We start from the raw sequence: 14,117 nt of genomic DNA, 5'->3' as shown, positions 1-14,117 counted from the left end.
ACCAAATAGCAGTTTCCGCAGATCCAGTCATAATCCCATGATCCAGGGGAGAATCCCCCACTTCTCTATGGACCGTGAATTCTCCAAGGCCTTGGTACCATTACTGTTCCTTCCCAACATATCCCTCCTGGGTCACACAGCAGACAAACATGAGCCAGATGGCAGACAGGCACATGATCACATTTCTATTGAATGCATTCTGGTGTGGATATTGGCTTTGTGTGTTTAGTCAGGCTTTACGGTGACCATGCAAAGATGGGCAGTGCTTGATCTGGCATAAAGTCTGCCGGGCCAAAATTGATCCATCAAAAATGTTTTATTGCATTCGAACCAACAGAGTGAATTTATACTCGATGATTGCCTAATGTCCCATGGCCATGGCACTTCTGGGTCCATTTCCTGTTGCCTTAGAGGAGAATTTGCCATGCTGTTGAAGATTTGTAGATACGAAAAAGTAAGACTGGGTGCATTTAGGGCAAGGAGTACTTAAGACGTTTTTCTGATAGGTGTAGAGGAGCTGGTTTTGATAATCAAGAAGCTTCATGAAAACTATGCTGTCAGGAAAGATATAGAGCAAGGGATCTCTGGATTCAAAAAGGCAGCTTTGGGAAGCCCTCTTACTAATGAATGAAAGCAGAAGGTGGGTCTATCTTGTATTACAGAGAGAAGAGAGCTCTTCCCTGCTATTGAACAGTTATGTCTCAGAGTAACTCTTTGAAGGGAGATTGCTTAAATCACCCTACTTCATTTGTTTTATCAGGTCAGGGGCGATGAAGTCCATTACTGTTATTTGGACAAAGAGGCGTGTGCATCTGTGTATACATACACAGGCAAGGCCATGTCGTTATCTGAGAAACTTAGTATCTAAGTCTAGACCGGCATAATCTACACTTCGAAGGTTCAAGCAATAATAACAAAAAGAGTTTAATTACTATCTTTGGAGCCTGGTTCTCACCAGCACTGCTTGGTATCAACAGCTATCTGCTGTCTACTATTCCCTGCTCTCTAAAAATAGACAGAGATAGAGACTATATAAACGGAAGACATAAAAAGGCAGGATTATTTTTTTTTCTGGGGAAAAAAGCAAAGGCATATCTTAAAAAGCAGACATAGGAGTGGAGAGTTCAGCATGTTGCCCTTAGAGGAAAGCATTATTAAACATTTACTCAGGGTCTAGAGATTCCCAGATACGTTTATCTAGAAAAGGGTGATAAATTTAAAAATAGAGCCAGGAATAACTGTTTGTAAGTAGACCAAGTATCTCACAAAATGACTGAACTTGCATGGAAAGTGTTGCAATCTCCACTTCAGGCTGGCCTGCCCCTCCCTCCTCGCAGGTGAATGCTCTTGGGAGCGGTGATTGACCAGCTCGTTTGCTGGGTAAGCACGGAACGGCTTGGCTGAGAAAATGTTATTTCTAATGCTCTATTTGTAACCTTGAGAAGATCTCCACAACAACACAAGTTGCTGAACAGGGATGGTCGTGACATTTTGACAGAAGTTTTCCACTGGAAAATGCTGTTTTAATGCAAAAGTGTTGGGGGAAAGGATGTGATGTTGACAGTATTTTGGTCTGAATAAAACTGGGGAAAATCTGAAAAATGTCTTGAAAGGAAGAGGTTTTTTCTTTTTTAAGCCTACTGCCTTCCCTCCTGGGACCTTTCATGTCAGGAAACAAGACTACCATCTCTTCCTTTTCTATTTTGAGACTAGTGGTTGAATTCCCAGTTCATGTCTTCTTTTTGACTCTTTGTTGTTGATGCATTTATGAAAAGGCTCTAAACAAAACAGGAGATGAGAGAAGCTGTAAATCTTCAAATATCTAAAGTATTGGTTTTTTTAAACTCTATTTTAGGAAAGAAATTCTGAAATAAAAGCAAAATAGTACAGTGGAAGAGTGTACTATAATTACTTGTCCATTCTGGTTTGAATAGCTGATTTTATACTACAGGGCCTAAAATCTCAGATTAAAACTGTCTTTGCTTTTCATGAGTTGTCTTCATCCTTTCTTTCTTCTAGACCTGAACTGATGTGGTGATGATCAGAGACATGTCAATGTATATTATATCCTCTCAGTAACATGATTAGTTTCTCCAAGGAAAGGTCTTGGGACCTGCAAGTGCCAACCTAGTAATTTGTCTCTTTTCCCAGTGATGGATCTTTATGAAACCAGTGCAGAAAATGGTATGGGTAATATTTCTGTAGAGGCAGTTTTCACAGTTGTTCTGCTTCATGGCTCCTCCCTTGCCCATTCAGTATTAAGAATATGAATAAAAATGAAACTGTTAATTCTTTGCAGTCAGAAAAGACAGGGAAATAGACACCTGTCTTCTTCACTGTCTTCAGCAAGAATGTTATTTTTAAGAGCTTCACATGGGATTTTTGGAAATGTATTTAGCATCCAAGATCGTTAGTCAAGTTTGCTGATTGGTTCAGTCACTTGGCTGCCTGCTGTCACTAGCTGCCATTTCAGTACCACCTCTCCCCACGCTGCTCTGCTTCAGAGATTGCAGCAGCCTTCCCCTGTGCCTTCCCTCCTTCTCCCACACTTCCCAGATCTTTTTGAGGATTGTCTTTTCCAGGGTTTCACAGTTGAACGTGGGACTACAGCCGCACCACGCAGAGCTGGGTGATGCCTGCACTGCTGGGCTAGTGCCAGATGAGCTCGCTCTGGGCTCGCAGTGAGGTGGCACAGGGACAGACTGTTGTTGGAAACACAGCAGATCTTCTTCCACAGCAGTGGACTGTTTTACAAACTTGTGCTGATTCAGTCAGCTGCAGCAGGCATCCCCAGGCTGGAAGCTGTGAGCAGTACTGCAGCTACGTTGAAGTGGTACACACCAACAAAATCCAGCCTGCTGTCTTTATCCTGGAGGGGACGGGAAGCAGATATTTTGGCAGCTGCCAGGCACCCAGATATACCTCTTCCTGCACCTTCCTGTTGGGTAGCACAGAATCAGGAACCACTGCTGCTGCTGTCAAGGAAGAACACAACTCTCTTTGCAGGAGTCAGCCACCACCAGCAAGCTATGCACGTTTGCATGGTGTGGACTTACATAAATTTGTCATGCAGGAATGTGCCAAGTCACCGCAGGTGATCAGTGTGTAAAATAAGGCTGGGAATGGTAACAGGATTTGTCAAATAGGGTGTCTGGAGAAAGCATTAAGTTTCTGACTGGAATAGCTAAGGTGAACAAAAGGACAGAGGTGAGCACAGAGAGGAATAGCTCAAGGTCATACAGCATGTTAGTAGCAGAGCTGGAATGAGTATCCAGCATTCTGATTATCAAGCCATTTTCCTATCACCTAATCTGTAGGCTCATGCTTTAGGTTCAGCAGGCTTGTGTCTGCTATGGATATGTTTTTCCTGGAAAACATCATCTACTTACCTCAAACTACATCACACCACAGGGTTTGTGCTTGCTGTGGCCGCTCAGCATCTGAACTCTGGTGTTAAAACTGGCACAGGGGCAGATGATATCCCCTTTGTCAAGGCTGCATGATGGAAAAAGGCACAAAGCCAATGCCAAATGCCAACTCTGATAGAAGGCTGACGTAAAAGAGGCAGAGGTACCATACAGGACTGCTGCTCTGGTTGTATAACCTGGAATATTTTTTGTAAATGCTCAAACTGACGGTGCATTGTGTTTCGGCATGTGTTTGTCAGTGCCCTTGTATTATAGCCTTGCTGAAGACTCATTGACAGATGGCACTCAAGAGAGTGCTTTTTATAGGTGCCAGTATCCAACTCAGATACAGTTTCTGAAAGCAAAAGGTGTTTAGGGGTGGAGGGATCTGACACGCTGCCACAGCATTCTGGAAAAGGTGCTTTAATGGTACTTCATACACTTCAAAAAGGGGACATGTGGGAGACATATGAGGAACATCTACTCTCATGAATGCTGAGTCACCAGATGATTCTGATTGAAGGTGAACAGCATTTTTGAAATGGAAGAACAAGAAAACAGGAATGTAAAGGGCATATACCCTGCCTCCAGGGGAGGCAGGATTTGGGCACTGCCTATCTAACCTGGTATTCTGGAGAATGATTTCTTGTCACAGCTTGACCCAGTTCTTAACCTGGAGACTAAGTGTGTTATAAGTGAACCCAAATGTAGTCTATCTAGTGCTTCTTAGTACCTTTCTCCTTTGTGGGACAGGGATCTTGGGGCTGACTGTTGCCCCAGTGCAGGCCGTGTCCTACCTGATGGAGTGCTTTCCCATAGGGGCCAAACACAGTAGGCAGAGCCAGCTGCTGGTAACAGGCTCCACCGATAGCCCCAGACTAGGGGAGTGATGACCCAGGTCTAGGATTAATCCAGGGTGTCCATGTGGGACCTAAAGAAGATGGGGCCAGAAACGGGGTTGGAGGAAAAGCTGCAGTGTGGATCTGACATCCATGCAGGAGTCAAGGCTAGAGGCTGGCACTCCCATGCCATCAGTAGCGCAGGGACTGAGATGAAATGAGGTCCTGGGCCATGGGCAGGGTGGTGGGAGAGGGCCCAGGTGAGGCTCATCACCACCAGTAAAGCCTCTTGGTGCACTTAGAACACTTGGTGTGCTGACAGAAAAAGTAGTGATTTTGCTACAGGATGACTCACGTGCAGTGGCTGTCCAGTTTTACCAGGAGGAGGAAATGGAGGTGGTTTCAGCTGCAGGAAATGCAAAGTACTTTGTCTCTACTTATGACTTTGCAGTTAGGTAGATAAAAGTAAACAATGCATTCCTTAATCTGCTGTCATTCAACCCTTTATTCAGTAGAAGTATCTGGATCTCTGTGTAGCTACGGTTTCTAACTCTGGGGCTGAAGGGTTTGCAGGCTCTGACTCCTTCCCACATTTTGGGGAGCTACGATATGCCAGTCTATCCACCTCCAGTTCCCAATCTTCTGGTCAGCACATGTTCTGGTCAGTAGGGCTTTAGGCTTCCAGTTCAGGTGTTTGGGGAAAAGACGGCAGGCAGGCTGGAAAACAAGCATAGTCAAGGTATTTATTAACAACAGGCACTTTGCTCTTTACATGTACTAGGGAGCTATACATATCCCTGAAACAATGCAGGTCCATAAAGTACCTTTTGTGGAAGTCTGTGGCAGAGACAAATATAGAACTGTTTATTCTTGGAAGTGTTCAGCTATGGAATGATCCTTTGAAAGATATAAATCTACATTACCACACACATTACATCTGCAGCAAAAGAAGCAAGCCTCAAGAGCCAATAATCTTCTCTGGAAGGCATCTCTGAGTAGGATCTTGTGTGCACCGAATGAGGTACAAGATCTTTGCAAACCAATGGTATATATTCCTGCAATGAAAAAATATACTGTAAATCAAGTATATTGTAGTGCAGGGGAGGTGAAGACAAGGTAATGAAAGCAACTGTGCCATTTCCTATTTCTTTTTCACAGCCTCAGATTTTTATTTGTACTTTTTCCTGTGACAGGTTTGTTGTGTGCCACTTTACAGGGCTTTAAAGGCAAATAGAAAATGCTTCACAGTATGAGGCCTACTTCAAACACTAAAAAGCGTCTTCACCAGTAGGGCAATGTAATACTGGTGCTCCATGTAAGCCATTTGAAACCTTTAGATTAATTGGACTTATTCCCATCTTTCCTGTGTGCCTTCACTGGAGTGGAGGGGATTAGTTTTTCCATGTCATGTTTGCTACAGCAGGAGAATGGTGAAATGCCTTCTCTGAAAGGGACCATGTCCTAGTGGGCTTCAATCCTTCTGCCTTATGCAGACAGCTTTTTCCTGTTCACCCTAACCTTCTTTAACTCAGTTCTGACATTCAGTCCTTAAGATTCCTGTCCTAAGTTACCCTTCTCCCCATCTCCTCTCCTCCTGTGTATGTGAGAAGGAGGTCTTCTCTTACAGCAGGCTATTCCCTGCTAAGCTTCAAATTTGTGTCCACAAATACGGGCATATGCCGGTTTACAAATAAAAAGCTTGCCTGCACTTTTTAACATGAGCAGAACCTGAGCAAAGGTGGCTTTTCTGTGGATTCATTCTTAGACATCGTTGCACCAATGTGACAGATACTTTCTTGAAGCAGATGTCCAGCTGGAAAATTTAAGCTCCAGGGATGGAGATCTGGCAAAGTATTCAGAACTAAAAAAACACCATGGAATGGGAATTGTCAGACAATGCTGATTATAGGTGTGGCAAGCAGCTGTAACAACCAAAATGGCAATTTCTGCTGTCTCTCCCTCTGTTTTGCAATTTAATGCTCTTACACTCTCTGGCCTAATTTTAGAGCAAACACACACTAGAAATTCACAACCAGGTAATGCTTGTAACCATCTGGAACAATGATTATCTTAAAATGGGAAGGAGAGGAAACACTTTTCCATGTGGTTGTGATGTTGTCTGTTTCTGACCTCTCTAATGACTGGAATTTAGGGAAAGCAATCATTAGTGGGAGGAGAGGAAGGAAACCAAGGAGGAGAAGGTGGAGCAGGGCAGAGTGCCAGAGTGTCAGAGCCAGCAGAGTCAGTAGGTGCACAGACAAAAGTAAGACCAAAGATTTACAGTAAGCGAGAAGCAGAGCCAGTGTGTGGATAAAAACAGTATAAGGGAGTGTTAAGGAGCACTAGGAAGGGAGAAGAATGAAAAAGATCACTTTGAAGAAGCAAACAGGACAAGAATGGGTAAGACAGAATAAACAAGAACTGTTATTTCAGACTAATAAACGCCACCAACAAACATGCATGGTGATCCGGTTCTGTTCAGAGAAGCTGCTATCTATCCCTAAAATTATGACAAGGAATATCAGCTTCTACTTTTGAATTATAGTAAGTATTTTCTCTGAATAAAGAGTAGGAGGAAGACATCTATTCACAAGGTATTGGACTGGAATCTATGCTCCTTGTATAAAAAGAAGAAAAATAACTTGCATTTTTGTAGCTTTTTTTATGATCCATTAGTACATGGATCCTGCCCAGTGCTTTTATTCAGCCCATCTTACCTGCCTCTACTTTCTGCATATGAAATCCATAAGGAGGTTCTGCAGGGGTTTCAGTGAGAAGAGTCTTCAAAGCTCAAAGATGCTTAGTGTACCAGCTCATAAATGTCTAACTATGCAAGTTTTAGGATGTGGCAACAGGTAGTAATTGAATATAATTTAATTGTTTTTAGTATAGTCCTGTAATCAGAGCAGGATTATCAGACTGACCAGCATGAACGATAGGCATAGTTTTGTGTCAACTGGCATTAACAGTTGTTCATTCACTTTAATGTCAACCCACTTCCAGATACCATAAAAATAGGTTGCATTACATCTGGATGGAGTAAATAGCATAACAAAAATTTGCGTGGATGTGTTGTGTGACAGCCACAAAACACTATCATCGTTCATCACAGTAGCAAGGTAAAGCAACAGCATAATCTGGAGTGGCTTGAGGAGAGGAAAGCAGAGGAGAGGAAGGGAGATGGAAGGAAAGGCAAAAGAAAGGGATGTATTGTAATGATAGTTACATTGCCTACAGAAGCTACATTGAGTTTTGTAGATAATGTTTTACATGGAAGAAAATCACGAAGTCTCTCAACATATAAACCCCATGAAAGTTCCTTTAAAAATGTTCGTATTTACAGCAGAATTACAAAAGAAGTTACTTGGTACTGTGTGGGAACCTATCCAGGGTAATAGGTACCGCTGGCCTTTGACAGGCTTTAGCTGCCTCGAAAATGATGGGGTTATGCTTATAACTAGAGAAAACACACAGTTTAGAATAGAAGTTTGCATCTCTCACTTCATTAAAAAAGTATAAATTTAATCATAGTGTAGAACTATGCATTCTTGTTTTGAAATATGTCAAAAAGGAATGTCTTGCAAATGTGAAAAAGGTCTGAACAATGGGAGTCTTGGAGAGGAACAATACACGATTGGCTTGTTTGCAGTGTTGGGCTGTATGCTGGTTGGGGTGTAATTCTACTGCTGTGAAGTTAAATAGTGTTTAATGCCCTGCTTGCTCACAGCATTGTTTTTCAGTCCCAGGAAAATAATTTAAATCAACTTTTATGATTCTGGAAAAAAAAAAAAAATAGATATTTAGATTGGCTGAGAAAATGGAGATATTTTTGAACTGGCTTCAATAACTTTCTGTAAGATAACAGTTGGCTTTCAACAGATAAAGCTGAGTAATTAGTCATGACTGAAATCAGAACTATATAGCTGAAACCTGTTCTGTAATTAACATTCTCCCACATTTGGAACTATCATAAGACAGTAAATAGTTCTGAGTCTTCCTGAAAAAATAATGGCTGGGTACCTGTAAAATCCATTATGTAATAATAGAAGTGCTGAATAATAGCATTACATTAGCACATTTGGAGAGCTGTCTTTGCCAGTCCTTTCTGGATTTTCTTGGGAACTTTTCATCTGAGGCATCTCAGGCATCTCCAGCTGTAAACTTTACTCATGATTTTGCTCCCACAGTATGTTGTAGCTTTCATCTCAGTGGATTCACTGAAGTGAATTAGGTGCCATTTTGAAGAGATGTGCCTTCTGTTCCTAAAATATTTCAATTTTTCAGAGTTTTAGACAGATTGTCTACTATGTTTAGGGAGTTCTGACCTTTTTTCCCACTTCATATTTTTATTTAAGGAGCTTACATTGCTTTCTTCACAGCTTAAAGGCGCACCATGTAAGGCATTTCTCTGAAAGCAAAGCCAATGCCTTTTCTGTTAAGCGTGCTCCTGATTTAACAAAGAACAAAGGTGCTTGGTGGCACACTTACCACTCTATCTTTCATGTTCTGATATAAAGACAATATTTGTGGTTGTGCTCAAACCGATGTTATGAATTAGCTAGAATGGCATTTCCTAAGTGCTTATGAAAACTTCGTTTAGGATCATGCAGTCCTGAATAATCTGTTACTATGATAAGTCTAGGTGATTTCCAAAATCTATGGGTCTGTGTTCCTCATGGTTCTTCTTGTTGCTGTTCCGGGCAACAAAGCTGTTGCCTCAGAGCCACCATCACACCATTGTTTCTGATAGTTGCTCAGCCATTTGTTGCGAGCGTAGAAGTTGTGATTTCTGTTATCTCACTTCAGGTAACTGAATTTGTCAGTTTGTTTTGGTCCTTTTTTAAAAGTAATTTTGAAACTCTAGAATTATTTAATTCCTTGCAGATCAAATAAAAACTCATTGTATTTTAGATACTTAAAAATTAAATATCCAAATCAAAACTGGCCTTATTGGGCTCTCTTTGCAGTCAAGAGAGGAGAGTTTGACCTCCAGGGAGCAATGAATCTAATGGTAGTCACAAACTAGGGCAAGATGTCTTGTCTTGATGAGGTACTCGGTATAGTCACTGACTACACGTAGAGTAAGGAATGATCCCCTTACACTTTAACATCTGAGTTTTAATCTCCGGGATTAGAAAAGAAGAATTTTGTCCTTCCTGTCAAAATATGTGGGGGTTTTTTTGTGGGTTTTTTTTTGGTGGTGGTGGTGCAAATATCTTGATGCTTCTTGTATTTGTTATTTTTCAGTGAGAAAAATACAGACTACTTGGAAGCTCCAAGTCTTGGTTAAATTCGATATATATATGGCAACTGTGTATCTATGTAACTGGAGTACTCCATCATTCTCTTCAGATTAATCAAAACATGAAAAATCATTCACCTAGGATGATTTAATTTTCGCAAAGTTATGTGCTAAGAAAATATTAAGTTATGGTGGATAAAGTATCTCAGAAATATGAATAAAAGGAGGTATTTGCTTTCTCGAGCAGGCAATGGAACAGTCAGTACAGTATGACAAACAACAGAAGTTATCTATTTGCTGCTGGGAATGTAGGTTTTTTCTTCCTTAGTCAGCTGTTTGTTAATTGGTTTTAACACTTCAAAAATGCAGCTTCTGATTGTGTTTTGAGCTGTGCTTAACTTTGAGTGGCATAGAATTAGAGAGCTGAAGCCCCTGCAAGTCGCTGAAGCAAACATCTAGCTCACATGCTGGTCACTGCAGCCTTTGTGGAGGAGCCTGGAGTTGGCAGAGCGAAGAGAGAACAGCCCATACCAGACTCCTTATCACACTGGAAACAATCTGTTTTTCTGTTTGGTAACTGAAGACCATCAGTTCCTCTTTTCTCTAGGTCCATGACGAGTGAAATAAAAATCAAAGGGTAGCTGGAGGCCTTCTGGCCTTCGAGAAAGCTGGAAGTGCAAAAGGGCTGTTGTTTCTCTGGTCAGTTTGTGCTTTTGTGGAGATCACTCACTGGGCTGGGCTAATAAAAAATGAGAAATGCTAGCAGGGAGTCTGCCCAAGAGGAGAGGAGGGATCTGGGTCTGCCCCAGATGGCAAGGTTCAGAGATGGTCATCCTAGGGCAGGAATGGGAATGAGAAGACTCTGTTAGAGCAGGAGGATCAAAGGAGTCCTGGTGGAAAAAAAAAGCAGCTGGAGAAGAAGAGGACTTCATGTAGGATTACAACTTACCTCTTCACAAAATAAGGAGCCCTTTCACAGCCAGGGAAGAAAGGAGCTAGACCTTTCTGCAGAGGAATTCCTCAGCTTTGGGGTAGTTAACATTACTTGACCATTCTTCATGGGGAAAAAGAAGGACTTAAAACTGTTGAGAGCACTACAGAAGTGTATGCTGAAAAAGTGGGTATGTGTAGACTATGGCCAGAGATGTGATGATGAGTCAGGTAGCCATACCTGGGGAAGCTGCGCTCCAGCTACCTCGTGTACAGCCACAGCAGTGCAGCAATGGTAGGGGCTTCACTGCAGGCTGGGAGGACCAGCCTACTCCACGACCATGGGCTGGGCTGTAGCGATACCTTAGGGAGCCTCTGCTGTGACACTTTCACCATTGCATGGTGCTGATCACATCCTATCACTACAGTGGAGACTTAAATAAATTCCGTGGGGACCAGCCCAGATATAACAATTGGCCCAGCTATAACAGGTAAACAGTGGACTCTTAGTTACTAATTTACTATTTTTTAAACTACACCACCCTTTCCTTTGAGCTAGTAAGGAAAACTATCTACACTCCCTGTCTTTACACACTTTGATAAAAAGACAAAAGGCATTGTGATAAGGTGAAGTGCTTGTAGAAAAGACTGAAGGATCCCAGCAAAAAATGTAGTAATGTGGAGCAAGTGAGGAAAAGGAGCTGAATCTTGGTAGTTGTCACAGTGAAATATTGTGGGATTTTATTTTGTTTTCTCTTCATCTTTTTGTTACGTGCAGGAGAAAATTTAATATGTGCAAGCTATGTCTGTTGACTGAGTTACTGTAGGTAATGTAAATTCTTTCTTTCAAATAATATATTATTCAAGATTGGGATTTGGAGAGTTCTGAGTATGGTATTTGCATCTTTCTCCAGCTACAAGCACTTTAAAATACCACAGAATTTTTTTGCATGGAACGTTTTTTTGAGAGCAGTGTACTTCTAATCAGCCCAGTCTCAGTGGGATGCAGTTATACTTAAATGGGAATACTTATACTGACATACCTTATTCTGGTCGTATGAATAGAAAAACAAGTCTCCCTGTTTAAAGCTCTGGGCATGGGGTCCATCTTCCCAAATTTAGGCACATATAAACTAATTAAGTGTCCTGGGCTTCCTTTTAGTCAATGGGAGAAATAGTACCTTCAGTTATACATATGTAAAATATCAAAGACAAATCAGAGAAATTACCTTGGAGATTTCAGTCCCTCTTCATTGACTGTACAGGGTGCTTTATGCAAATGATATTTAGACATATAACTTTCAAATGTCTACATTAGAATGAGATCTGGCTGTATATATCTGCACTGGAACTTGAATCACTGCAGCCACATCAGTGCAAAATCATGAATTCAATGAGCAGAGTTGTATGGGTATGACTTTTTCCTCCCTAATGTAAATCAAAGCTTACACTTAAGGCACATGACAGAGCTTTTGTACACTGTAGGTAGGGACTTTGCTACACTGTGGGAGCAGCAGGCTGAATACTTATGTAGGTGGGTTTGCTAACTGTGTGGTAGAAATATTACTGTGATAAGTATCTGGTTGCTTTTTAATACACACCCAAAATACAACAGCTGATAACATGTTTTGAGCTGGTGGTATAGAATTAGAAGCTGCTGAGATAACACTGCTGGTAGTTAAGCTTGCCAAACATGTTCCTCTATGAAAGCAGCAGTGTGTTTCATCCCAGTGTAAGTACAGCTGATTCTTGACTTGAGTGAAAATAGTTCTGATTTTTATGGAATGCAGAATAGTGAATTTAGACAAAACCCATGGGCTTTCCTAGAGAACCTCTTTCCACCTCCACCACCCCAAATAGTGAAGAGGTGGTTTACAAGAACAGTGTTCATCATGGGTTAACTTTCTGTGGCTTTGGGAAAAGCCTAAACTTGGTTTTGGGAGGTATGTCCATTCCTTGTGTTTGGAAGGGGCTATCTTACAGAAAGCTGTTTGTAGTGCACTCAGGTTTTGGAGGTGGCCTTCACTTGGAGGAAAAAGCAGTGGGAATCACATGGATTTTGTCCACAGTGCAGGCAGTGCAGAAGGCATTGGAGAGCAGTGTGTTGAGGCAGGTATATGCAGCAGTCTTCCCCTATAGCACAAGGTACTCACTGGGAGAAAGAGACTTACACACAGTGTGGAAAATGTATTGTACTGTTCTGAGCTGATGCTCTGGGTAGAGATCTCAGGGTGCCTGTACTTTGTAAAAGAGGATCTAAGTGGATGGGCCCTTCACCTTTGATGGTAATATTTAGGAATACTGTTTGAGATACATATCTAAATACGTTCTCAGATCTCAGAATGACTTTTTAATCTAATCTAAAATTTTGAGATGAGCTCTACAGCTTGGTGAAAACTGAAGTGCATTATCTGCAGATTAGCAGTGTTAACATTCTTGTGACCGTATGCACTTTACATCCTCCTACTCTTAGTCCAGTTTATAAGTGGCTACTTGCATGCCTCAATATGAACATCATTTGTGTCTGCCAACAGTTACTAAGCACATGGTTGGGTTACAGGGGCTTGAAAAGATGCCCCTGATCTAGTAAAGTTCAAAAGAGCTTTACTAACTGTTAGTACTTGTCCAGGTGTGCAAATGTAATGCACCACAGTTGTAAGGTGATGTGACTTAGCTTTAGCCTCCATGAAAGATATATGTGAGACATGTTACCTCATATGTGGAGTAGCCTGAGAGCATGCCATGGATAGCTGGCATGGTTAAGGTGCCATGATTAGATCATATGACTGAGACCAAAATGTTTGGCCTGATGTAGGCCTAGATTGACACCCAGTAGCCTTTGAGATAGTGTCAGCATAATCTTGCTTGAAATGGCAGAGAAAATCCCTTCCATGTGCATGTGCAGTTTTTCTGGTCCTTTTAATTTCTGGGTGTGTGTATGTGGTTATCACAGCACATGTTGTCTTGTGCACATCCATGCAGCTGCATCCTAAGGGAGTTCTGCTCTTAGTCTGGAAAACATGGGCAATTTCCCAGAGAGCACTGGTACAAAACAGGTAGGCAGGAGGGAGTCCTGGCAGGTGAGGTGGCAGAAAATTGGTATTTGGACAAAAGATTAATTATTTTGTTGCCTGTAAGTTTGCAGAGTGATTGTTCCTCTAAAGATGTGCAAAATCATGGGTAAGCACCATTATGAAGGATGAATCTCATTATTTCATTTCTTTTAAGGTTCCTTTAAGGTCTAAATGGGAGCACCTACTGGACCACATTGTGATGCCTTCCTACTCAGCGTGCCTACATTTTCTTCTTTAAGAAGATAGAGTTCATGAAGGAAAAAGGATGAGAAAGCAATCTGTACGCTTTTTTTTCTTTGCAAGCTGGATGGCAACAAGTGGCCCTGAGTCTTGATACACCCCAGGTCAAGACAAGACATGCCAGGCATACATGCACCTGAGATTTGCAAGCCACTGGTTCCCACAGTATAGACGCAGCTGAGCAGATTGCTGAGGTAGCACAAGGGCCAGAAGTAGCGTATGTATCTGGACTGAATAGCAGCAGTAAAGGGCTGGGGAAATAAAAAATTATTTTATGGTGAGTGTATTGTAATAGCAGAAACTCCTTCAGTTCCTTCCTTTTATCTGCTTGCATCAAGCCGTTTGGAAGTGTTTCATGTCTTTTGTTGCATCACATGAGAAAAAA

General features: G+C 41.7%; 1 long non-coding RNA gene across 1 annotated transcript in view; it reads left to right on the top strand.

The window, feature by feature from the left end:
- The window catches only part of LOC115605827, a 94,431-nt gene extending 80,408 nt beyond the window's left edge, over positions 1-14,023 (top strand). Inside the window, exon 3 of the long non-coding RNA XR_003990738.1 lies at positions 13,647-14,023. This is a non-coding gene — a long non-coding RNA (uncharacterized LOC115605827). The remainder of the gene's footprint in view (positions 1-13,646) is intronic.
- The last annotated feature ends 94 nt before the right edge of the window (positions 14,024-14,117 follow it).

This window comes from Strigops habroptila, chromosome 3 (genome assembly GCF_004027225.2).
Source record: "Strigops habroptila isolate Jane chromosome 3, bStrHab1.2.pri, whole genome shotgun sequence".
NCBI lineage: Eukaryota > Metazoa > Chordata > Aves > Psittaciformes > Psittacidae > Strigops > Strigops habroptila.
Note: the sequence above shows the minus strand (reverse complement) of the source record. Positions and strands in the feature narration are given on the sequence as shown.